Genomic DNA, 27,518 nt, shown 5'->3' with positions numbered 1-27,518 from the left:
TGGTGCAGTGAGAAAGGGACTCATGTCTGAGTATACCCTGCCACACCTATAGTGGCCAAAATCGATTCAGAAAAGGGGGTGGTGATGAACAGAGGGTCTGAATTAAGCAGACCACTCTTACCCAGTCCAAAGATCAGGCCTTGATCCATCACCGTTATTTATCTCACTGCACCATCCCAGCTCAGAACCTGGCTATATGCAAATCAGTCTGTCCCTGGCCCAGTGCATCATGGGAACAGGGCAGACTAAACTACCAAGCCAATTCTTCACCAGAAAGGAGACAAGCTACCGGGGACCGGTTTCTGGCATTTCAGCCGTCTTCGGCCCAGCTTGCTTGAATCCTGATGGTGCAGTGAGAAAGGGACTCATGTCTGAGTATACCCTGCCACACCTATAGTGGCCAAAATCGATTCAGAAAAGGGGGTGGTGATGAACAGAGTGTCTGAATTAAGCAGACCACTCTTACCCAGTCCAAAGATCAGGGCTTGATCCATCACCGTTATTTATCTCACTGCACCATCCCAGCTCAGGACCTGGCTATATGCAAATCAGTCTGTCCCTGGCCCAGTGCATCATGGGAACAGGGCAGACTAAACTACCAAGCCAATTCTTCACCAGAAAGGAGACAAGCTACCAGGGACCGGTTTCTGGCATTTCAGCAGTCTTCGGCCCGGCTTGCTTGAATCCTGATGGTGCAGTGAGAAAGGGACTCATGTCTGAGTATACCCTGCCACACCTATAGTGGCCAAAATCGATTCAGAAAAGGGGGTGGTGATGAACAGAGTGTCTGAATTAAGCAGACCACTCTTACCCAGTCCAAAGATCAGGGCTTGATCCATCACCGTTATTTATCTCACTGCACCATCCCAGCTCAGAACCTGGCTATATGCAAATCAGTCTGTCCCTGGCCCAGTGCATCATGGGAACAGGGCAGACTAAACTACCAAGCCAATTCTTCACCAGAAAGGAGACAAGCTACCGGGGACCGGTTTCTGGCATTTCAGCCTTCTTCGGCCCGGCTTGCTTGAATCCTGATGGTGCAGTGAGAAAGGGACTCATGTCTGAGTATACCCTGCCACACCTATAGTGGCCAAAATCGATTCAGAAAAGGGGGTGGTGATGAACAGAGTGTCTGAATTAAGCAGACCACTCTTACCCAGTCCAAAGATCAGGGCTTGATCCATCACCGTTATTTATCTCACTGCACCATCCCAGCTCAGAACCTGGCTATATGCAAATCAGTCTGTCCCTGGCCCAGTGCATCATGGGAACAGGGCAGACTAAACTACCAAGCCAATTCTTCACCAGAAAGGAGACAAGCTACCGGGGACCGGTTTCTGGCATTTCAGCCGTCTTCGGCCCGGCTTGCTTGAATCCTGATGGTGCAGTGAGAAAGGGACTCATGTCTGAGTATACCCTGCCACACCTATAGTGGCCAAAATCGATTCAGAAAAGGGGGTGGTGATGAACAGAGTGTCTGAATTAAGCAGACCACTCTTACCCAGTCCAAAGATCAGGGCTTGATCCATCACCGTTATTTATCTCACTGCACCATCCCAGCTCAGAACCTGGCTATATGCAAATCAGTCTGTCCCTGGCCCAGTGCATCATGGGAACAGGGCAGACTAAACTACCAAGCCAATTCTTCACCAGAAAGGAGACAAGCTACCGGGGACCGGTTTCTGGCATTTCAGCCGTCTTCGGCCCGGCTTGCTTGAATCCTGATGGTGCAGTGAGAAAGGGACTCATGTCTGAATATACCCTGCCACACCTATAGTGGCCAAAATCGATTCAGAAAAGGGGGTGGTGATGAACAGAGTGTCTGAATTAAGCAGACCACTCTTACCCAGTCCAAAGATCAGGGCTTGATCCGTCACCGTTATTTATCTCACTGCACCATCCCAGCTCAGAACCTGGCTATATGCAAATCAGTCTGTCCCTGGCCCAGTGCATCATGGGAACAGGGCAGACTAAACTACCAAGCCAATTCTTCACCAGAAAGGAGACAAGCTACCGGGGACCAGTTTCTGGCATTTCAGCCGTCTTTGGCCCGGCTTGCTTGAATCCTGATGGTGCAGTGAGAAAGGGACTCATGTCTGAGTATACCCTGCCACACCTATAGTGGCCAAAATCGATTCAGAAAAGGGGGTGGTGATGAACAAATAAATTCCACAGCTTTGCTGCAAAATAGTGGAAGGAACGTCCGCCCGCATTCTGCAAGCTTCCTCTATTGAGTGTCGCAAAATGGATCCTGAAATAAAATGGATTCCACAAGACTAGAATGGCCACCCAGTATTGTCTTTCCATAGAATCCGTCCATATTTTCCTTGACATGAAACATGTACTTGATTTCTCTCATCCATGGTATATATGAATCATTAATATGCACCACTATAAAGTTTGAAGTCATCACATTCATTTACAGATTCCTGCACAGACACTGCCTTTTGTTCCAGACCATTCTGAATCAGCAATAACATTTTAATTCTGAGCTTATTATAAATTCGAAAAGTGTGTGCATTTAACATATTCAGAACAAGGCCGAGGAGAATGCCTTTAGACAATCTCCTCATCAGTAAGCACAGGAGGGTTCCATTTTCTGATTATGTTTCCAGACTTGTCTCGATTCCTGTGATGTGGTAAGCACATCTTTTCTGTTTTTTATTATTTCAACCTTTTGTAGATGCTGCAACATTTATTGCTTTCACCCTAGCTTACATCGATAGCAGCAGCTGATGTGATTGAAGATGACATCTCAGTTACCATAGGAAGAGACACTGACAACCTGTTCCATGATAAACAGCTAATGCTTCATAGTAACAGAAAACTCATCAAAAACAATCCGCTAGCAACCAAAGGGACCACAAATGCACATAGGCACAGAATACGCACGTTGTTGAGTACAATGCTAATATTTTGTTGAAGTACTATTATACCACACTTTGGTGCCTAGTACTTGAGGACATTTCTTTTATTTTAAGAATGCATCATGTTGCGCATGTCAACATATATGATAGCGAAAAGACTATTTCCCATGTTTAATAAGGGTGGTGCTTGAATGCACTTTGTAATTTTGCGCTGCCTCTTTAATGGAAAGTATAACAGTCAGTGGCGACTGGTAACTTTTGATAGTCATGTCATGTGGTGTAAACGTTGGTTGACTTAGCAAGCAAGTGAAACGAGTGACCGTGGCTGACATAAGGGGCCTTTTCTCCAACACCTTTTGGAAAATAGAGAGCCAAATGGTGAATCTGAAAGCAAATTTTGATATAGAGTTTTGTGAAGAGCAATCCAGTTTATACGGTAAATCCGAAAGTGTACTCTTGGGATATGTAATTCTTCGTTTCATCCATCTCTCCCATTGCATACAACCCACTCGTCCATTCATCAAGTATTTAGCTTGCCTTCACGCATCCTTTAATCAATTTATTAACTATCCGGATTCCCTTCATCCATCTTTTATTTTTATAATACAATCTGTTCATCCATCAACTCATCAAGGATTCACATTATACACTTGACTCTTTCATTAAATCATCAACAATAAATCATCCACCATTAATTTTTATATAATATAATTTGTCCCATTTGTTTTATTAATTAATTTGTCAATCTCTGTTTTATAAGCCATACTTGGCTTATCTATCTTTTCATCAAGGGTGTATTGCTCACTCATTCATCCATTTCTTATATAATATGATTGGTTCATCCATGAATTCAAGAAATAATATTCGTTTATGCATCTGTGCATATCATTGTCTAAATAATATAATGCAATCACCCAGTCCATCTTCCTCTCTAGAATCCTTCTTCTTTTCATTCAGTCGCTCATCTATCATTCTAAGGCAAGCAACTTACCCATATATTCAAGAAGGGCCCATCTCCCCTTTATATTTTGCTCCTCATAGGACCCTTCAAGGTATCCACCCAATCACTCAGCCCCCTATTTTATGAAAACTGTTGCATCGGAGCATGAAAACAACGATGCGACAATTAAAACCTGAAAAATAAAATGATAATAACTTACCGTTATTATCATTTTACATTAACTACTGGCTCAGTTGGTTGGGCACGGGGATGGGCTGTTTAGGGGCTGGGGGAATGGTAGGAACTTCCTAAGTGTGCATAACATTTTGTCCGGCCATCTCGGGCAAGTCAAAATGTCTTGCACTTATAGAAGTTGCAAATCGTAATTTTTTTAATTATTGTTTATGTGCAGGAAGGCACACCTTCCTGCACATAAAGAATCATTCAAAGTATGTTGCTGTTTTTATGGGAATGCGGCACTCATAGAAAGAGCAACAATGAGGAGAAATAAAGCATTTTCCCTGGTCTTAATTTTGGCGCTGCCTCCTATTTACGCTACCCTTGTAAATAGGGGGCAGTGTCAAAACCAATGGGTGTTGCAGCGGAATGCCAATCGCAACACCCTTTTCCCTTCCCTTTCACGCACCTTAAATGGCTTAATACCGCTTTGTAAATAAGGTGAAGCCCCTATCGACACAGGAATGTTGTTAAAAGTGATGTTCCTTCTATAATAGGGGCTTGTAAATATATCCTAAAGGTTAAACATAAAAAGGGAAAGACAAATAGATACCCATTTAGTGGCTGATTTGTACAAAGTGAATCCAGAAAACCTGGATAAATCATGGTTTCCTCGCTTAAATTGTGCAATCTTAGGCAACATTTTAGTTTCACCAAAACTCCTTTTTCTTTCCTTTTTATTGTAAATAATTTTTAGTTTAAAAAAGAAAGGCACTATCAATGTATCTGAATACACATTACAATTGGATGATCTGTTCCATTTACTCTCATACATTGTTATCAATGTTACATAAAACCAGTCCGCTCGAATTGTGATTTATACAGCATTACCTTCAACATTAATGAGCACCTCTAATGATTCACTTTCTTCAGGTAGTAATGGCAGTTCACAAATTTCTCACCTATAGGTATTCCATTGCCCCCATTTGTTGATCCATTTCTGGGGGCATCCCTTGTGCACATACACCGTTTTCTCTACCACCATAACTATATCCACATCTTTACACCATTCAGCTAGGGCAGGGGTGGCTGTTCCAACCCAGTGGCAGGCGATGTTTCTCTTAGCAATCATGAAGTGATACCTAAAGTGGCCCAGGTCTGTTGTTTTGAATTTAAATCTGTTGTGTCCCAGACATTAAGTAGACAGCATTTGGGCTCCCTGGGAACTAAGTTTACACTCACTCTCGCGATCAGGGACATATCTGACTCCCAGTACAATACCGCCACGGGACACGCCCAGATAGTATAGAAGAATGTGCCGACCTCCCCACAGTATCTCAAACATAGCGGGTTGTTGATTTTACCAATTTTGCAGAGGGTAGTTCTAGTGAAGTACATTATATGAAGAATTTAAAGTTGTATTAAATGCAGTTTGGATTTGATCGCTACTCCTGTAGGGGATGCGAGCGCCTCCTGCCTATCTGTATCATCCAGCTTGCCCACGTCAGCCTGCCACTTGTCTTTAAGGTTTATCATCGGGTCTGACATGTTATTAACAATTCTTTTATATGTTAAGGAGATTGCTCGTTTGTCCAAGTAGTCCGTTAGTAATCTGTCCTCCAAAGGGGACGCTTCTGGCAGGGTGGTGTCTGGGGGGTTTACCGCTTCTAGATCATGTTTAATCTGTTGGTAACAAAAGTGTTCAGTTAGTGCCAATTTGTGTCATGTTTGGAGTTGTGTAAAAGTGATCATTTTTCCCTTCACCCAGAGATCGCCCACCTTCGATATCCCGATGAGGTCCCAGTTGTGGAAGCACTTACTTTTTTTCAGTATCCCCAGTTTGTTTGTAACCCATAGGGGTGTAGCTCGTGTGAGTGTGTCGTGCCACCCCAGCTTTTTGTGCACTGATTTCCAAGTTTGTCTGGCCTATCATTGGACGGGTCTTGTTGTAAAGTGCGCGATGTAGCCCCATCGGTCCTAACTGTAGCCTATCGAGGGCATAGGCAGGGTTGTGTAGGGGACTTGAATACATTGGTTCACCACTATTAGTTGGGAATCCGAATAGTAATATTGTAAATAGTGCAATGCCCCCATCGTACCAGGAGCAATATAATTTAACCAAAGCTATTCAGGCTTGTTTATTGTCCCATAAGAGTTTGATCACTTCCGCCTTTATGGTCCGAAAGTATGTTTGTGGGACTGAGAAGGGCGTGTTTTGATGGGCGTAAAGGAAACGGGGGAAAGATAAAAGCAGTGATTGACAATACTTAGTATCTTTTTGTAGTCGTTTCAAAGGAGCTTGACGATTTAGAGTTATGAATAGGTCTGGGTCTCGGATGATATGGATCCCCAGGAATTTAAAATTGTCATCCACCACTTTTACTGCGCAGCCAGTCAGGAGAAGTGGAGGAGGTCCCTTCAGGACATACTGTGGTATTCCATGACCTGATGTCATTTGGAATTACCATATGTCATTTGGAACCATCCTATGTTTTACAGAATGTTTTGCCTTGACTTGTACTGTATTGCTGTGGAGTTGAGGCTGTTAAGACCTATCTCCCTACCTGTGGTTGTTAAGCTGTTCCTCTGGAATAAATCTTCTTGGAACCTACATTCTGTGTATTGGATTTACTACACAATTGCTGGCGACGATTGGGGATCCAGATCTCAGAAGGAAACAGCGTTCACTTCTTTTTCTCCTGGATTGGTCATTTTTTTTTCTATCCTTTTCACCTTCAAAAAGAACCTACATCCTCATGGTGTGAGAGACCTGCTTATTTGGAAACGTGAGATGAGAATCACTTTAATTGTGTGAAAGACCTGGTCCCTGAAAACGCGAGAAACGTGAACAAATGTAAGTTTTCTCATTGACTTTACTAACTCTCGATTTGTTGCCTTTTCGACCGCATCTATCGAGCGGTGTGTTTCCAGGCATCACGAACGCGAGAATATTTACTGTACATTTTCTTAATTTTCCATACTGGAGTGTATTTCCCTGGGTGTTTACTTTCAAAGAGACTCACCTCGAGAACCTCGCAGTTCGTTTCCTTCACGAGGCGTCCTTCGAGTTTCCTTCACGAGGCGTCCTTCGAGTTTCTATCTCCTCGCTCTGTCATTGTTATTGACGCGGAGTTGCATCCTGGGATACACGCGTCATTGCGCACGTCATCGCGCATGCGTGACGCTCTTGGCGGCCATATTAGTAAAGGGCTGAAGCTATTTTTTCGCAATTGCCGGTATTTCTTTTCAAAGTTTACTCAAAGACTCATTTCTTCCACTTCTCACGTTCTAAAGCGATTTTAAAGGAAATAAACTCTGAATTATAAAGGAATAAACAGCAAAGATAACAGTGATTTTACAAGAGAAAAAATGACATTTTCGGCAAATTCATTACTACGGTGATTTGCACACCAATTACAGTAATATCCTTATTTTTCAGGTTTCATTATAATTTAATTGCTTACATTGTTTATTTTCAGCTGTATTTACAAATGTCTAATATTTCTGCTCCTCCTCATTTTCTTCAAGTCGCAGGTGATCCTTCCATAGAATGGGATCTTTGGTACCCCATGTTCATTGCATATGTAGAAGTATTAGAAAAAGATGGCTGTTCTGCTAAAAGAAAACTCGCTCTCTTGAGACATTGTCTAGGGGGTGCTGGAATTAAAGAATTTGACAATTTACCACCCTTAGATGATGCTGGTGATATGGATGTGTTTGATAAAGCTGCCAAACAAATGAAGATTCGATTTGGTAGAAGAATAAACACCGTAATGGAAAGGTTCAAATTCTATTCTCGTGAGCAGAAACCTGATGAAACAATTGAGGATTACGTGGCAGCATTACGTTCACTTGCTTGCACCTGTGCCTTTGAAACTATATCTTACGAACAAGTCCTTAGAGATCAAATAATGATGAAGACTAAAAGCAAAAAGATCCAAGAGAGACTTTGGTTAGGGACTGAAACCACATTATCTGCAGTGGTGAACATAGCTAAAGGCATAGAACATTCAGAAATATTTGTGTCTGAAATAAGAGGGAGAAATCAGAAAACAAATGTTCCTGATGTTGAAGTAGCCATTGTCAAAAATCAGCCGATTTCAGGTTTTTCCGGTAACAAAACTAATTTTAAAAAAGAATATGTAAAAAATACCTATGACAATAGAAATTTTGTCAAAAAGAACACTATTCTCTGCTACAGATGTGGAAGTTCCACCCATGTGGGTAATTACAAAGGTTGTCCTGCCTGGGATAAAATTTGCGTAAAGTGTAAGAAAAAAGGGCATTTTGGTAATGTATGCAGATCAGGTCAGAGAATTAACTACATATCTCCTGAAGAAGAGGAGGTTCTTAACAGTTTGAACTGTATACTTTCTGTTGATGAATGTGTTCAGCAAAAATTTCCTTCTTGTACTATTCTTATGGATGGTAAACCTGTTGAAATTTTTGCTGATTCTTGTGCTTGGTACACCATTATCGGCAAGAATATTTTTGAACAATTGTGGAATCGTAGAGAATTATTAAGTCCAGACATTTACCCTGGTGGTTACACGGGACAAAGAATCGCCTTAGAGGGTTTTTTTGGGCTAAGTTATACTTTAAGAATTGGGATATGGTAGGAAAAGTTTATGTATCCACTAAAGGTGTATCCATTCTTGGTTGGCCTCATCAACGTTGTCTAGGAATCAAATTAGATCCCAATGCTAATCCTCCAGTCTATGTTGATGAACCTCGTTTTCAGAAGTCTATCACTGATTCCATGGTGAACTTAACAGCAGATGTATCCAACAGTAGTTTCACTAAATTAGTACTTGAAAAATTTCCTGAGATTTTTAGTGATGAACTAGGAAAATATGCAGACTTCAAACACAAAATCATCTTGAATGATAACGCTTTGCCTGTTAGACACAGAGTGAGAAATGTTCCTTTGGCCTACAGACCCAAATTGAAAGAAATTTTGGATGACTTAGTCAAAAGGAACATAATTGAGCCTATCGAATCCTCCCCTTGGGTTTCGCCCATTGTAATTTCTCTTAAAAGCACAGGCGAACTGCGCTTATGTGCGGATCTTCGCAGCCTTAACAAAGAGATATGGATAGACAAACACCCTTTACCGAACATACATGAACTTATTTCTGCGCTTTCTGGCGCTACTGTGTTTTCTTCCATTGATTTAGCCAGTGCCTACCATCAGGTGGAGTTACATGAGGACTCCAGGAAGTTGACTGCATTTGTCACTCCAGAAGGGATGTTCCAATACCTGCGCATGCCTTTTGGTTTGGCAAGTGCAGCTTCTGTTTTTCAGCGTCTAATGAAAGAGTTATTAATGGAATGCAAGGGTGCCATAGCCTTCCAAGACGACATTTTGATTTTTGGGCAAGATTGCATTGAACATGATAAGAACTTGTTTTCTGTTTTGGAGAAAATTAAATCTAAGGGACTCACATTAAAGTTTACTAAATGTAAATTTAGACAGGATAAGGTAGAGTACCTTGGTCATGAAATTTCGAGCAATGGTATCAAACCAAAAGTAAATCATGTTCAGAGTATTGTGAATGCATCTGCACCTCAGTCTAAAGAACAACTTCTTTCCTTTTTAGGTCTCACCGAATTCTATGGCAAGTTTGTAAAAAACTACTCAGACATAGTACATCCTTTAAGGATTTTACTGAAAAAGAATGCAAAATTTGAATGGAAAAAAGAACAACAGGATTCTTTTGAAATTCTGAAACACAAAATTGTTGAGGCCCCATTTTTGAAACCGTATTCCGTAGGTAAGGAATGTATTGTCTATGTTGACGCTAGCAATGTAGGTCTAGGCGCTGTATTAATGCAAAAAGACAAATCTGGTGAGTTTGTAGTGTCATATGCCTCTAGAGCTCTACGTGATGCTGAGAAAAATTACTCAACCATTGAGAGGGAACTACTTGCTTGTACCTGGGCATCCCAGCACTTTAGGCAATTCTTGTGGGGAACTAAATTCTCTCTAAGAACTGATCACAAACCATTGATCACCATGTTATCTGCTGGTGGTGGTAGAGTGCTTACCGCCCGCTTAGCAAGGTTAGCGGCCAAGCTACAAGAATATCGTTGTGAGGTCGTATATGTTCCAGGACGTCTGAACGTCCATGCAGACTGTATGTCACGTTTTCCTGCAACTGTAACTGTTGGTAAAAATGTTGATTGCGATGTTGCATTTTCACTTGCTGATGTCAATGTAATCTTGAATCAAGAAGGTTCCTTCTGTTTCTCTGATAAAGACTGGTTAGAAGCTATGATGAATGACCATGTCTTGAATCAGGTTAAGGAATTCTTGATTAAAGGTTGGCCTGAAGAGAGGAAACTCTCCGGTGAGTTGTCATCCTTCTACAAAGTTAAAGATGATTTGATGTTGTCACAAGACATTATTGTTAGATCTGATAAAATTATTCCTCCCTTGAAACTAAGAGAGACTATTTGCAAATTGGCACACGAAGGACACATGGGAATGTCCACTACTAAAAGGAGGATCAGAGAACATTACTGGTGGCCTGGTGTCGATGCTATGGTGGATAATTGGGTCAGGAATTGCTCTCCTTGCTCTCTGAGCGACAAGTCTGTAAAGAGCGTGTCTGTTGACACAACTCCCATTGAATATGCCAATGGTCCTTGGCGTAGATTAGCCATTGATATTATTGGACCTTTTAGCTACCAGTCTGGAAAAGAGTTGTTTGCATTAGTTCTTATCGATTACTTCTCTAAATGGCCTGAATTGAAGATTGTTGAGAGAACTTCTTCAGAGTATGTCATTGAATTTCTTGATGAAATTTTTGCTAGAGAAGGTCTACCTGAAGAACTTGTTTCGGACAATGGTCCACAGTTCATTAGTAAGGAATTTGAAGATTTCCTCAGCAATTGTGGTGTTAAACACAAAAGAACTTCAAATTACTTTCCACAGGCAAATGGCCAAGTTGAAAGGTTCAACAGAGTTATTAAGGAATCTTGCCAGTTGGCTGTGAAAAGTGGTTTGAAGTGGAGAAGAGCGCTTCAAGCGACCTTGTTGACCTATCGCTTATCTCCCAATACGGTGACTGGTTTGTCTCCTTTTGAACTATTACGTGGTAGAAAACCAGGTTCTAGGCTTTTACCTTGGTGGCTAAGAAGTAACTCTTCTTACGAAGTAGATTTTAAAGAATTGAAGGATAAAATTGGTAAGTACCAGGAAAGAATGATTCAACATTCTGAAAAAAGAAAATACAATTCTTGTAGTATTAAAATTGGTGACCTTGTTCGAGTAAAGTCAGGTGGACTTCTACACAGGAGAGCATGTAAATGGTCTGATCCTGTCAAGGTCATTGAGATTTTTAGCAAAGCTGTCAGGGTGGAAGGAGGTAAAATATGGAACTTGAGGAGAATTTCTTTATGCAAGACTAGTACTACACATGTTCCTCCCACTCAAAAATCTATTGTTACCAAGAAGTTCTACTTAGACCATAACTCAAATGGCTTTCCTGGCACACATGAGGTATATGACAATTTAGAGAATAAATTTGTAAATAGTTCTGATCTGGAGACTCATTCTGACACTTTACCTAGTTCTTCTGTTGAAATTGATAATTCTTCTCCGAATACTGACTGTGAGGAGACTTCTTTAAGACGTAGTGAGCGTGTCAAATGTGTTCCTTCAAAGTTCAAGGATTATGTCAGATCTTAATTATTAACCAATATTTCTTATATGTTTCTTTTATTGTTTTTTTTTGTTTTTGTTCTTTTTTTTTTTTTTTTTTTTTTTTTAAAAGGGGGGAGGTGTGTGGTATTCCATGACCTGATGTCATTTGGAATTACCATATGTCATTTGGAACCATCCTATGTTTTACAGAATGTTTTGCCTTGACTTGTACTGTATTGCTGTGGAGTTGAGGCTGTTAAGACCTATCTCCCTACCTGTGGTTGTTAAGCTGTTCCTCTGGAATAAATCTTCTTGGAACCTACATTCTGTGTATTGGATTTACTACACAATTAGCACAGACTTTGCCCTGTTCATTGTATACTCTAAATATTGGCCGTAGGAGCTACAAATATCTAAAAGAAAGGACGGTGAGCATGTCGGGGAGGCCATATATAACAGGTTATTGTCTGCATATAGTGATATGTGGTCCTCCTGGTCCTCAGTCCATTTAAGTCCCGGGATGACCCGGTCTTGACGTACCCAGGCCGCCAGAGGTTCCAGAACTAAGGCAAAGAAGAGGGGCGATAGCGGGCAGCCCTGTCTTGTGCCACGGTGTAGTGCAATATCCCTCGATCTATGTCCATTGGGAACTACCTGGGCCACTGGATCGGTGTATAGTAAACGGACCCAGGAGCAGCATTTTGGTCCGAAGCCTAGTTTCTGGAGAACAGCGAAGAGGAACGGCCACTCAACTGTGTTGAAAGCCATGCGGGCATCTAGGGACAGCACTATAGCCTCTTCTTGAATAGTATGACTATGGCCAAGCACATTATGATGGCCCGAAGATTTAATGCTGTGTTTCTTCCGGGCATGAACCCGGATTGATCCGGATGTATCAATTTTGCTAGGTGCGGTGTAAGTCTGTTAGCTAAGGCCTTTACCAATATCTTGGCCTCAGCATTGATCAGCGATATTGGTCTGTATGAGGAACAGTCTTCAGCTGGTTTTCGGGGTTTATGGATGGCCACTATCGTCGCCATCCTCCGGTCACAGGGTAATTACTCTTTTTCCAACCAGTCTTTACACATTGCCACCATATACGGTGTAAGAGTTGTCATGTTACGCTTATACCAATCAATGAGAATACTGTTGGGTACCAGTGCTTTACTGGACTGTAATATGCCGATTGTCACCGCAATTTCATCCGCGGAGAGTTCTTTCTCTAAGGTCTGAGCCTCTGCTTCCTCCAGTTGAGGGTGCTTATTATTTTGGAGGAACTCCTCCGCGTCTGTTTGCGTGAGCGTTATGGTGGAAGCATAGACCTGTTCAAAGTAGTCCGCTAGCAGGTCCACTATGCACTGGGGATCTCGAGTTGAACCACCCATGGGGAGCTGAAGTTCTGCCACCCATCTATCCGCCTTTTCTTTTTTCTCGAGCCAGGCCAAGACCTTCAGGCCTTGTCCCCATTTCCATAAATAGTATGTTGGGTTCTGGTGAGTCGCGTTCTTGCTGCTTCCCAAAGATAATCCCAATACTTCAGTTTCTTTAGCTGCAGTAGGTGGGCATTTGTGTCAGATGGATCCTGACTGTGGGATCTCTCCAGGTCTTCCACTTCCTTTTCCAGTGCCTCCACAGCTTTGACTTTCTCCCTCTTATGGTGGGTGATGAGTGAGATAGCTTGCCTGCGAAGCACTGTTTTGTATGCCTCCCAGAGGATGGTTGGGGAGGAGATGGAGGGTACGTTTTCAGTGAAGCAGTATTCAGTAGTATCAGTTAGCCCCTTCCCTATCTCTTGAGATTTCAAATATCTGGGATATATGGGGAATATATGGCTCTGTGCTGTGTAGTGCCAAGTGTTGAGAGTACTGATCGGGGAGTGGTCAGAAATGCCTCTTGGCAAATGTGTTACTGATTGGATGTTCCCAAGTTGACCTGCAGGTGCAGGTAAGTAGTCAATTCTAGAGAGGCTGTTGTGTGCCCCGAGTAATAAGTGTAGTGTTTCGCCGAGGGGAAATGGATGCTCTTAATGTCCCCCATACCTATCGCATCCAGGTAATCAGTCAGTGCTGAGTGTGAGCGTTGTTGCTGTCGTGGGGGTGTGCGATCTAGAGTGTCATTCAAAGTGGCGTTGAAGTCGCCACCTATTATTAAAGTGCCATGTGGGAGGCGTACAAGAAAATCGCTAAGTGCTGCGTAAGCTGAGGAGTGGAGGGCAGGCAGAATGTTTACAAAAATTATGTTGATTATTCGTACTTCCCATTGACACGAGATCGCTGCAAAGTGGCCTTGGTCGTCTATAAATGTGTGTTTGACTATGATCGGGTATTGTTTCTTTAGAAGGATTCCCACCCCCCTCGAGCCAGAGGTGAACAGCTAATCTAAAGTTCCATTTGTCTATGGCCTTGCAGACTGTCCCCGTTATGTGGGTCTCCAGCAGTAGGGTAATCGCTGGTGCCTTACGTTCCAAATATTGTAGAACTAACCCCCTCGTTAGTTTATCCTGAAGACCATTGACATTCCAGGAGATGAGTGGTAAATGCTGTTTGGTGGATGTCATGGGGATTATGGGTTTACGTGACTGCGGCATGAGGCCCTTGTGTTGCTTGCGCCGTTTCTGGTAGATTGCATTCAGACATTGCACAAACAGTCGGCATGGTCAGATCATGTGCCCGAGAATGAACAAAAACGAACACAATGAAGAAATATAAGCTGTCCCAGAACTTCCCAACACCCTCTCCCCTCCCTGCCTCCCTGCACGATGGTTGTTGAATTTCCTGCCACCCCACAACTTTGCAGAGTGTCTAATAATACCCCCTACCCGATTCCTATGTGGGGGGGATAGAACCCTCTGTGTGTCCCTCGGGGGTCGGACATGGGATAAATTACCATTAGAGCTAGTATGGAAGTAAAGTTTGAGATGTCATAGTTCTCAGCACACAGAAAGTCTTATAAAAGGATCAATAGTCATTTGCCCATCTTTAGTGTCTCGTTTCAGTGGATCAGCAAGGTGGTGAATGGGTCTTTGCTGCTAACGGCTATGTCCTGACGTTGTGCCCCTGTGGTTATTATTGTCGTTGACGTCGAATAAACTTTAACGAAGAATGGATCATGCAGAACCTGTCTCAAAGTAAGTGTTCAGCAGGAGAGGTTCAGTCCTCCCCTGGCTGGTGTTCTGTTTCTGATGAGTCAGGTGTCTTAGTCATGGATCGCTGTGTTGAGTGATCTCGTGTGTTTGTTCTGACCAGGTCTTCTCCGATGTTGGACCGGGCACCATCCCTCCAGCCAATCTTGTTCCTCCTCTAGAGTGGTAAAGAGCAATGCCTTTCCATGTGCCTCCACCCTCAATTTTAATGGAAAGAGCATAGAATATTTAATCTCACGGTTTCTGAGTTCTTGTTTCACTGCCAGGAAACTCCTCCCTCCGTTGTTTGGCCACCGTCACGGTGTAATCTGGAAAAAAGGAAATCGTGCTCTGTTGAAATCGGAGTGGCGGGCCGATCTCGCCATCTAAAGGATAATGTCTCTGTCGCGAAAATTAAAAATTTGTGCGAGTATAGGCCGCGGGAGCGCTCCAGGTCGGGGTTTACCCCCGGGGACCCGATGACCTTGCTCGACCGAGAAGTAATTGGAAAGACCTCTGCGCTGCAGGTGAGTCTTTACAATATCTTCCACGAAGATATCCAGCGCCAGGCCTCCTGTGTCATCCGGCACCCCCACCAGGTGCATATTGTTGCGACATGAGCGGCCTTCGTGATCATCCAGCTTCACTGCCATGTCCTTGTTGTCGAGTTCCAAACGGTGCACTTGTTTTTTCAGTGCAGCTGTGTCTGCATTCACGTTAGCTTGTATGGATTCGACCTATGTTACACGGGAACACAATTTCCGGAAAAAGGCGTAGATAAGTGAGAGTTTAGAGGACACAGTATCAGTCCGGGACTCCAGAGAGGCATGGACCTTAGTTAAGGTGGACATGAAGTCTTACAGTGTGATTTCTTCTCCGGGATAGTCTCGTTGAGAGGGGGCGTTCCAGTCTCGACTTGGTCTTGCACCTCTTTGTCAGACTTAGAATAAGCTTATTTCTCCAATTTGTTATGTTGGGTCACTAGTTGGCCCCGGGTCCCCCATCACGCCTCGCTGCTACGTCCGCTCCCACAGGCACCAACTGTCCAGAGGCAGTAATTGCCACCGCCTGTGTTACCCATTGGCGCACGCAGCCTGTCGGTTTCCTGCTATCTGGTGTGTTTTACTGTAGGTTCAGGAGTGGAGCTGGAGCACAAGGCAGGAGCGAGTTGAAGCATGGAGCATGAAGCACAGTGATGTTCTGTTGATCCTCAATTATGCACACCTGAGGTCTGGGTCTGGCCAGGTACAGATTGTGTATATAGATGGCAATGGCTCGCTGATTGCTTGGTAGAACTACAAGGCCAGCTCCCTGTTTAATCATAGCGCAGGACCCCTGCATCCACCATTTAGCAGCACTATAGTTCTAGGGCCCCAAAATAATCTCCAGTCCAGAGCGATCCTCAGCGCTGGCATTACCCAGAGGCAATGCCTGGATCAAAATCAGTGTTCATATACCCTGCCAGGCTCCCAGATGGTTCACTACAGTGTCGCTCCGAAAAGGAGTCTGCCCTATGCCCAAGCAGAGCTTGATGTTCTTGATAGCATCCGCTACGGCGTTAAAATGGCTCCTGTGGAGTGAAAAATACCTGAGGGGAGGCACTGTTCTTAGCGGGTCTTCTCCACAGTAGGACACAGCCATGCTTTCAGCTCCTCAGGGGGTCCGGATGCATAGCCGAGTCTGCAGTGGCTCTTTGGGGTGAATGAGTATATGTGTGCAGAAGCCCAGGGCGTACTTGGCCAGGGAGCGTCGCCGGGCCCACGACTGCACACGGCAGTGTCGGATATCACACCGACGTCACTCCCCGGTCATGGCGTGGAGTTAGGCAGCAAGGGATTTCGTGCAGCCACAGGTAGCGGGGAAGACGCCAGGAGCAGGGCAAGTCGCTGTTTGGATGCAGGCAGAGTTCTGACACAACAGCAGGCTATTTTCAGTGGGTAAGGTGCGGATTAATGTGTCGGATTTATGTTGTTTTTCCCCCGGAGATCCGGAGCTCTACAAGGCAGCGGCCATTTCGTTTTGAAGCCGGCCGCACCACCCCAAAAGTCCTTTTTCTTCATTATTCCATATGAAAGCTCTTTAAAAAATGTGAGTTCAGAATACTATTTGCTGTGTTTAATTTAGTAGACTATGATCTTGCTCTATAATAATGTAGGGTTTACATTACAACTGTCTCGCTTCTAAATTTACTAATGGTTTACCTTTATAAACGATCAATTTTAAGCACATCTCACTGCAGTGCTATATTGTGACATATTTATGTCAAGGCTTCCACAAGTTAAAGAAATACACTTTTTTTAATAGACCAATATGGTACCTCTTTCATTGCTTGTAAAGGGGCGAAAGAGTGAGAGTTGCCTGTCCATTGAAAGGCTTAAAAGGGGAAGTGCACTAACTACGTGAATATGGGCATCCCACAATGTTTTCACTGTGGGGCAATAGACCTGATTGTTTCACAAACCTTCACAGTGTGTCTCTCCTACCTGGGGCCAGGGGACAGGGCAGCATCCCTTGTCCCTCACAGCACTGCACTATAGCTGTGAGGCCCAGGAGAGGGTCCCCCTCCCTTCCTAGTAAGAAGACATACCTCAATGTTGATTGAGTGGGAGGGGAACAAGAGGAGCAGTGCACCAGCCTGGCTGTAGCTTACTGTTGCGAGGCTCCATGTTGCTGTGTTGGGTGCAGGGTATAGGGGCAATATTTATTAACTTAATTTTCAACTGGTCTTCTATTTGGGTTCATCTGCCTTTCCACCAAGCAAGCTGGTCATACATTTTAAGGATTGTTCTTGATTCATACCAAGTCGATCATACCCCTTGGGGATGGTTCTTGATTCAGACTCACTCCCATCCCCCCAAATACAAATGAATTAGCTTAACATACAGAAACTGAGTCTGAGTCTCTATCTATCCACATATGAACATGTGGGACTTCATGAAATTCAACTTTATATCTCAATATATTATTTTTCTTCTACATGTATACCATTTTAATGCAGTTCTGTAACAGAAAAAAGGAGAACAAAACATTTGACTCTCTTAAATGCACTACTCTATGTCTAATCCTCTACCACTTTTAAGAAATCCTCCACCTCCACTCTGACTCATTACAAACCTCATTCTACTACTATGGTCTCCTAAATAACCTGTTCTATACTCTTCCCTCTTCTATCCGTGATTCCCCCAGACTCATTTTACTTTCATGATCTCACAAATAACACTTTCTAGACTCTTCTTTTATGGATCTCTCCATTGTCACTTCCCAAACCTGATTTTACTACTATTATCTCACTAATCCATTCCTAGACTCTTCTCTCCTCTACACCCCCTTTGACTTATCCCAAACCTCATCTTACTACTATCATCTCTCAAATTAAACATTCTAGACTCTTCTGTCTTCTATCACTCCATTATCCTATTCAGTCAAACTGACAGACTCACATGTACACTGCTGAAATTGATAACATATTTTTCTATACTAATCCACCACAAATCCTTTTTGGGTCCATGAGTAGCGTGCTACTTGCCGAAAAACACTTCAATGCCTTGTGAGGGGTAGTAGGTGCTATGTGAATACAATTACAATTGCTGCTTCATTTCTAATGTCCTTTAGTTTAGCCCTTTCTGAACCTTGGAGAACATTTTGGCAACATAATTCCAAGACTGAACGAAGCCCCCTGGTGTCTTGCATAAAAACAATCTGACTTTTGGCTGGATAGAGAGATAGCTTTGGCATAGCTGAATGTACAGTAAGCATTTAACACTAACCAACAAAGATCGTAGCGCTTAGCGCTTGACTGCGACTAGGATTACTGCAAGCATCTTCATGTTTTACTGCTTTTTTAAAAACCTATTGAGTGTGATAATATGTGTTTTTAAAATTATTCTGGAGCTCTTACTTGCATTCTGATCGCTACTCCCCGGTCCACCACAGCTTCAGTGCTGATTGTCGTGGAGGGAGGTTGAAGCGACACCACTTCCTGGCTGTTCCATCCTGGCCAGCCATCTTGGGGAGGTTGACGGGCTAGTCTCCCCCTCGCCCTCACCATTTTAGGGCGGGAGTCTTTCGCGCACGATCACTAACCAACGAAGATCGTAGCGCTTAGCGCTTGACTGCGACTAGGATTACTGCAAGCATCTTCATGTTTTACTGCTTTTTTAAAAACCTATTGAGTGTGATAATATGTGTTTTAAAAATTATTCTGGAGCTCTTACTTGCATTCTGATCGCTACTCCCCGGTCCACGACAGCTTCAGTGCTGATTGTCGTGGAGGGAGGTTGAAGTGACACCACTTCCTGGCTGTTCCATCCTGGCCAGCCATCTTGGGGAGGTTGACGGGCTTGTCTCCCCCTTGCCCTCACTATTTTAGGGCGGGAGTCTTTCGCGCACGATCACTAACCAACGAAGATCGTAGCGCTTAGCGCTTGACTGCGACTAGGATTACTGCAAGCATCTTCATGTTTTACTGCTTTTTTAAAAACCTATTGAGTGTGATAATATGTGTTTTTAAAATTATTCTGGAGTTCTTACTTGCATTCTGATCGCTACTCCCCGGTCCACCACAGCTTCAGTGCTGATTGTCGTGGAGGGAGGTTGAAGCGACACCACTTCCTGGCTGTTCCATCCTGGCCAGCCATCTTGGGGAGGTTGACGGGCTAGTCTCCACCCTCACCTAATCTATAAGACCGCTCTCTACCTAGCTCAGCAGCGGTGACGCGCAGCGGTAGCGCCGTATACGCGCCGAAGAGGCGCCAAAGAGTAGCCAGTCTGCGCCAGTCAGCGGCACGTAGGCGGACGGGGCCGGACGGCTGTCTACTTTTCCATTCTCTGGCCTTTTTGCTCACTGCGACTTAGTATGTTTACATATTCCAGCCCCGAGCTGCGTTCTCTCCGTCCTCCGTGCGGTCGCTGCCATCATGTATTCCCAGGAGGCCGTGCTTTGAAGAAAGGTTGTAGCGCATGTGGTTGGCGCCTTCCTGGTCGCAAATACATTAGTTTAGATCCGGACACTCAAAAACTGCTGGATATTACTTCCGTGCTCGGATTATTTCCTTATGTGGTAGGACCGTCTCACAATAAAGGCCACACGTTGGATCAGATTTTTTCTACTCTGCCTATCTGTGTTGATCCTCCCATGCCAGTTCTGTGGTCAGACCATTTTCTCATTTCTTTCTCCTTTCCTGCTATGGCTTCATCACGGTCCAAATCTGCTGGGTCGTCAAAGCATCTCTCTAAATCTTTCCATCTTCTTACTAGAGAGATGCTATTAAATGCTTCAACTAATTTCCCCTGTCCTACCTCTGACAATTTAGAGGATTACATTGCTCTCTTTCATAATTGGCTCGCCGATCGTCTGGAGAGTCTGGTTTCGGTCAAGAAACAAAATTCTGCCGATAAGAGGACATCTGCCCCATGGTTTACTCCTCAACTAAAAAAAGCACGACAAGATCTTAAGAAAGCTGAAAGAGCATGGAGGCGATCTTACGATCACTCTGAGAGGCTGAATTTTAAGGCGCTGACTCGAGCCTACCATAAATTAATTTGGGCAGGTAAAAAATTTTATTTGGAATTTAGAATAAATGAGGCGGAGCACTCTTGCAAGGAAATTTTCAGGGTGGTAAAAGATTTTACCTCTCCATCTGCTTATACTCCGATCCATGCTCATTCTGAAGCCTGGCTGAAGGAATTGGCTGTTTATTTTGTACAGAAAATTACCACTATTCAAGAATCTCTTCAGTCCACTTTTCAGCAGCATACCGTGAGTCTGGGGTGTCCCTTGCCAGACCATGGTCCCTTCTTGTGTGACTTTCCCCCATTAGATCATGAGAGCTCCCTTGACATCTTGGCTAATCTTAAATCTGGATCTCCACAGGATCCTTGCCCTGCCAAGTGTTTAGCAAATATGGCACCTGTTCTAAATGACCTGGTTAATCCCATCCTGAATCTGTCGCTCTCTTCCGGGGTAGTTCCTAAGGCTTGGAAGAGCGCCATGATCCTGCCACTCATTAAAAAACCAGCACTCGACCCTTCTGTCCATGCCAATTACAGACCCATTTCCCTACTCCCTGCTCTGGCGAAAGTGACTGAGTGACTCCACGTGCCCGTCAAAACCCCGTCGATCTCAGAGGTGTTGCTGAGTCCTGAGTCATGAATGGCGGAGACCACATCAGATTCTGCGCAGATCTTACAGATGTTGCTGAGTCCTGAGTCCTGAATGGTGGAGACCACATCAGCTTCTTTGCGGATCTGACAGATGTCGCTGAGTCCTGAATGGTGGAGACCACTTCATCTTCTCCGCTGCCCGGCAGATCTCACACATGCCACTGAGTTCTGAGTCGTCAATGGCGGAGACCACCTCAGGGTTTTGTGCAGCTAAGCCTGTGGAACTCAAGTTCGGGCCACATGGTGGTAGGCTCCTGATGGCCACATAAGTTTGGGGTGGCACTAACCCTATGCATATGGAATCCACGCCAAGGGGATTGTAGGCCGCTGTTGTCCATACAGCTAAGGCTGCGACTAACCTTCTGCACAACTTTTCATGGACTCTTCATGGTTGAGACCTTGGAGCTTTCGCCAGCTAGTCAGCACCGGCAATAAAGAATGTGACATTGTCGATCTATTATATTTGCGTGGTCACATGGCTTGTGCCGCATGTGCCAGATGGGTGTGGTGTGTGTGCAAACCTGCCCTCAGGGATTTGCTGCGAGATGTTGAGAACTAGACCACTGACCTGCACACCAACAACGAGTACACGTGTGACAGGTAGCTATGTGGGGCCGCTGGAACGTAATCAGAGTGGTGTGGTGTATTGTGGCATGGCTAGGCATGGCGTACAATAGAACAGAGCAGGGATAGACACAATGACGTGGACGGCTCGTAGTACTGCATCTGGGAGTAGAGCGGACGGGCCGCAGCTGCCCCTCTGTGAGCCTGGGTCAGAACTGTTCATAACTCACACTACATAAGTATTGAAAAAATATTTTGTGATTCAGTCCGTCAGCTGGCATCTGTCTGAGGCATTTGTGAAAACATCGAAGTTCTTTCTGTGCGTCATGTGTAATCAAGACTGTATCTGAATTGTGAGGCCTGCTGACCGTAGTGTAGGCCAGAGGTAGCGATGAGGAAGGGTCCATAGCCATGTGCATACGTTGGTGGCCACCGGCATGCGTAGTGCAGGTTCAGTGGCACCACTTGTCGGCAAACTTCAATCTGTAAATACTCCTCACTAATCGAAGGGAGTGAGGTGCTGTGGTCGCTGCCATGAAGTTGGGGTCATTACCATTCAGGACTCAGGACACAGTTACACATGTGGGATTGCCTTCTGTTAAAGAGGGTTAGTGGGAGTACGTGTCGCCAGCCTTGCATATCGAAATATGCCTCACTGATAGAAAGGAGTGTAGTGCTGTGGTCGGTTCCACGGACTTGGGGTCACTGCCATTCAGGACACAATTACACATGTGGGATTGGCTTGTGTTAAAGAGAGTTTGTGGCACCACGTGTCGCCGCCGTTGCATATGGAAATAAGCTTCACTGATGGAAGGGAGTCTAGTGATGTGGTTGCTGCCACGGACTTGGGGTCACTGCCATTCAGGAGTCAGGACACAGTTACACATGTGGGATTGGCTTTTGTTAAGGAGGGTTGATGGCACCACGTGTCTCCGCCGTTGCATATGGAAATATGCCTCACTGAACGAAGGGAGTCTGCTGCTGTGGTTGTCTCATGGATTTGGGGTCACTGCCATTGAGGACTAAGGACACAGTTACACATGTGGGATCGGCTTGTGTTGAAGACGGTTAGTGGTACCATTTGTCACCAGTCTTCCATAGTGTAGGTCAGAGGTATCAGTGAGCAAATGCCCACAGTCAGGTGCATACGTTGGTGGCCCCATCGGCCTGCGTAGTGCAGGTTCAGTGGCACCACGTGTTGCTAGCCTTCCATATCCAAATATCCGTCACTGATTGAAGGGAGTCTGGTGCTGTGGTCGCTGCCACAAAGTTGGGGTCGCTGCCATTCAGGACTCAGGAACCAGTTAAACATGTGGGATCGGCTTGTGTTGCACAGGGTTAGTTGGCACCATGTGGCACCATGGCACCATGTGTCGCCACACATGGTGCCGTCTACATGAGCCCCCTCGCGGCCATCGTACGCAAACACCACCTCAGCATCATCTCCTACGCCGACGACACCCAGCTGATCCTCTCCCTGACCAACAACCCCGCCGCCGCCAGAGCCAACCTTCACGAAGGGATGAAAGAGGTAGCCGAGTGGATGACGACCAGCCGCCTGAAACTGAACTCGGACAAGACGGAGGTCCTCATCCTGGGCTCCTCTCCCTCCGCCTGGGACGACTCCTGGTGGCCTCCCGCCCTGGGCACCGCACCCAAACCGACAGACCATGCACGAAACCTGGGCTTCATCCTGGACTCCTCCCTCTCCATGACCAGGCAAGTCAGCAGCGTCTCCTCGGCGTGCTTCAACATCCTACGCATGCTACGGAAGATCTTCTGGTGGATCCCCACAGAGACCAGGAAGACCGTCACCCAGGCCCTCGTCACCAGCCGACTGGACTACGGCAACGCCCTCTACGCCGGGACCACCGCCAAGCTCCAGAAGAGACTCCAGCGGATCCAAAACGCCTCAGCCAGACTCATCCTCGACATCCCACGATCCAGCCACATCTCCGGACATCTGAGAGACCTTCACTGGCTCCCCATCAACAAGAGAATCACCTTCCGCCTCCTCACCCACGCACACAAAGCCCTACACGACCAAGGCCCGAGCTACCTCAACAGCCGAGTCAACTTCTACGCTCCCAAACGCCACCTCCGATCAGCCAACCACGCCCTCGCCGCCGTCCCCCGCATCCGAAGAGCGACTACAGGAGGAAGGTCCTTCTCCTACCTGGCCGCCAAGACCTGGAACTGCCTCCCGTCCGACCTGCGCCTGACCCAAGACCACCTCTCCTTCAGGAAGAAGCTGAAGACCTGGCTGTTCGAGCAGTAGCGGCACCCCCCCCCCCCCCCCCCAGCGCCTTGAGACCCTATGGGTATGTAGCGCGCTTTATAAGTGTCACTGATTGATTGATGGTGCCACAGTCTTCCACAGTGTAGCCCGGAGGCAGCAGTCAGCAAAGGCCCTCATGCTGATGATGTTGACTTGAGCTGTACAGAGTGAGAGCATTTGGTCCTCTTAACCCATTATAGTCTCTTACATAATTTGCATCGCTACTAATCTTGAATTGTGAACCATGTAACCTCAGTGTAGGGCACAGGCAGTGGGCAGGATGGGTACACAGCCCCGTGGTGTTGAGTTAAGCTGCACAGTTAGTGGCACCTGGAGTACTCGGCATGTGCGCACCCTGCGATGATACGTGGTCCGAGCGGGCCGCTCTGGAAGCAATGTTTTGCCTTGATAAGGCCACGTGGAGATGACTTATGGTGCAGTGAGTTAATAGCACCTGAAGCACACAGCACAGCGTGTGCGCATCCTGCGATGATGCGTGGTCCCAGAGGGCCGCACAGGGAGCAATGTATCTTGCGAATTGGACTGCGTCATCAGCAATCGCCACTGCATCTGAATGGTGAGCCATGCTGTCCGCAGTGTAGATCAAATGCAGTAGTTAGCATAGACATCGAGGAATGCTTTTTGTCACTTCTTGACAAAATCCGAGGACATAGAGTACAATTCTCTGTGCAATTAATAAAGCAAGGCTGAATTCAAGTTGTGTACCCTGCTGTCCGCAGTGTAGGACAAAGACAGTAGTCAGTAATTAATTAAATAATTAATTGTGGGTTTCTAACAGACATAAGTCTGCGGGGCTGTGCCACGGGGTTCGCAGGGGGCCTGTGTGGAGGAGGCCCGCGGTCATGGCGGCAGCCAAGTGCCAGGGTGAGGGCCGCCAGTCTGCAGACTCGTTGGTCTTCCCACAAGTGAACCACGCCCAGGGCCTGGCCTATTTATTCATACTCCTATGCTGCAGTGGCGTACGTTGGACCAGCCCACTCCGCTTCTGCTTCCAGGGGGGGACAACCCAGCTACATGACCGAGATCTTCCCCACTGCCTGAGGTAACATGGTTGCGTCCACTGTGCACTACACTACAAGTATCAATAGTATATCTCCACATGGAGAGGTTTGTGCTTTGCATAGTGAGGTCTTTGCAGCACATTAGCGTTGTACTTGGCATTATGTGCATTATTATTGATGGGTGACTTGCCTTCTTCATATACAACATTCAGCTATTGTGCTGCTGAGGGGACATGGTGTTTTGGGAAGGTCTGTTGTCTTGTTTTGCGCTGCCTCTGTGGTAGTAGGGAGGGAGTGCTCTGGGAGGGAGGTGCTGGTGGTGGTGGTGCTGGGTGTTGTGGCCTTGTTGGGTGTCGGAGCTGCATGATCTGTAGTTCTATCACGTGTTGGTCTTTATATGTGGCTGTGAGTTGGGTCTAATTCATGCAGTAGATAGTTGACCTCCTTACACCAGTTAAAGGTTTATGTTAATTTGTTACTGGTAAGTCAGCTAATCGTCTGCTTTTTGGATCGCATTGCAGATTTGGCTGGTTGTTGAAAATATGGGGAAGTGGTGTTTTTGTGTCTTTTTGCACTGGAACACCTACTTTGCATATCATCAGCGTTAGTTGTGGCTCTCGTTTGTGGCGATTTTGTTGGCGGAAGGTATCGATGGAAAAGTGGTGAGATTTGCAGTTTTCACCAGGTTGAGAATGGGATGATAATTAAAAAAGCACAGAAAAAAAAGATATGTTTAATAAACATTATAATTAGAAATTAGCATTTAAAAAACCTTTTAAATTCACAGAAAAAACCATAGGATTCAGGTACGTTATAGTTAGAAATTAGCATTTAAAAAACCTTTGAAATTCACTGAATAAAACATAGGTTTTACAGAATTTATAGTTAGACTTAGCATTTAAAAAACCTTAGAAATTCACAGAAAAAAACATAAGTTTTAGGGACGTTATAGTTGAACTAACTATAACTCACCCCCGCAATGCACTGCCAATGACGTCACATATTACATCATTCATAACATGGTCAGTGACATCACTGATGACATCTCAAATTACAACACTTATGACATCACTGATGACATCATCCAGTGAATGTGTGTTTCTATAAAATGTAAATATATTTTATATATATATATATATATATATATATATATATATATATATATATATATATATATATATATATATATATATATATATATATATATATATATATATATATATATATATATATATATATATATATATATATATATAACAAAAACACAAATTTAAGGAGGGTCCAGAGGGGAAATAGTTTAATGACCCCAGTGCACCCTATCCCCTAATCCGACTTACAAAAAACACAGAAAGGGGTGCTACTAGTCAGAATGGGCTAGAAAGTGTCTACTTTCTCATGTAGGAAATGTGTGCATGTACTGCAAAGTATGAAGGGTGAAGGAAGGAAAACCCATCAGCCAACCCATTGGCGGAGCTTCATGATTTGGGATTTTTTAGAATGCAAACTGGTATCCACTAGGTTGCTCACTGTTGTTATTGTGAGTCAGCTCTAGTTACGGATCCGCCAGCGATGAGAAGCCATAGAGTGGTGGTGTATGAAGCTGTGGGAAGAGAGAGTTGCAGTGCTCAAAAAATGTGTATGTGCTACTAGAAAAGTGGTGTATTAAAATTGACTAACATGATGCCAAAAACTAAATTTTATTATGGTGGTCACCATGGTGCAAAGGTTAAAAGCAGAGTGTAGATAGTGTTAAGCAAATACAACTATTGTGGTGGAATATCAAATGGTCGACATGTTTCAGCCAGGAATGGCTTTCTTCAGGACCTATGATAACACTACTGCAACTGTGAAAAGGAAGTGTAAAAAAGGACTAAATACCATGCTTGAGTAACCTACCATCTGAAGTTGTGTTATATGGTAAGTGGGATAGTCATGGTTGTGGAATCACCTCTCCTAAAAGAGAAACAGAACATACAAACACATACATTGTATCAAATGAAAGCAACGATTGCAAAAAGACATATATCAGCCATCGAGACATTGCTCATTCATTGTTTTATAAAATTTTCACTCACCCAAAATTTACTTGGGAGTGGACTCACCTCGCCTGGCACTCGCTCAGGTAATGAGGCCCCTCTCTGAAGAAATGGAAATAAGAAATACCAGTGGAGTCACTTTGCTAGTATTGATTCCACTTCTCGATAATATATATATACATATATATCTTGTCGCTCCAAGGTTGTCCACCTTTGAGTAGCACACGAGCAACAGCTTGATTTATGTGTAGGTGAGGACGGGGATCCGCTTGTAGATGCCGCTCCGTAATGGATCTGCCAGACGCGTTTCGAAGCTCCATATGCTTCTCTTCAGGGGCTTTAAGAAAGCGGTGTGCGCAACCGCTAACCCACTTCTCCATTTTCCATATGACACACCCACCAATAGGAGGCTCAAATGAGACTGTGTATTATGGGAAGTGTGGTGCGGAAAGCACACAATCAAGTCCTGTATGGACCCTGCAAGTGGGCCCGTCCTCGATCTTGTGTACGGCTGCTGTTTCACTATCGTGACCCCCAAGGATGACGGGGTGGTGCATACTCCGCGGCTGGACGGCCGCGTATAAATTGTTGCTCCAAGGTTGTCCACCTTTGAGAAGCACACGAGCAACAGCTTGATTTATGTGTAGGTGAGGACGGGGATCCGCTTGTAGATGCCGCTCCGTAATGGATGTGCCCGACGCGT

Source organism: Lissotriton vulgaris, chromosome 3_1 (assembly GCF_964263255.1).
Source record: "Lissotriton vulgaris chromosome 3_1, aLisVul1.2, whole genome shotgun sequence".
Classification (NCBI taxonomy): Eukaryota; Metazoa; Chordata; class Amphibia; order Caudata; family Salamandridae; genus Lissotriton; species Lissotriton vulgaris.
Note: the sequence above shows the minus strand (reverse complement) of the source record.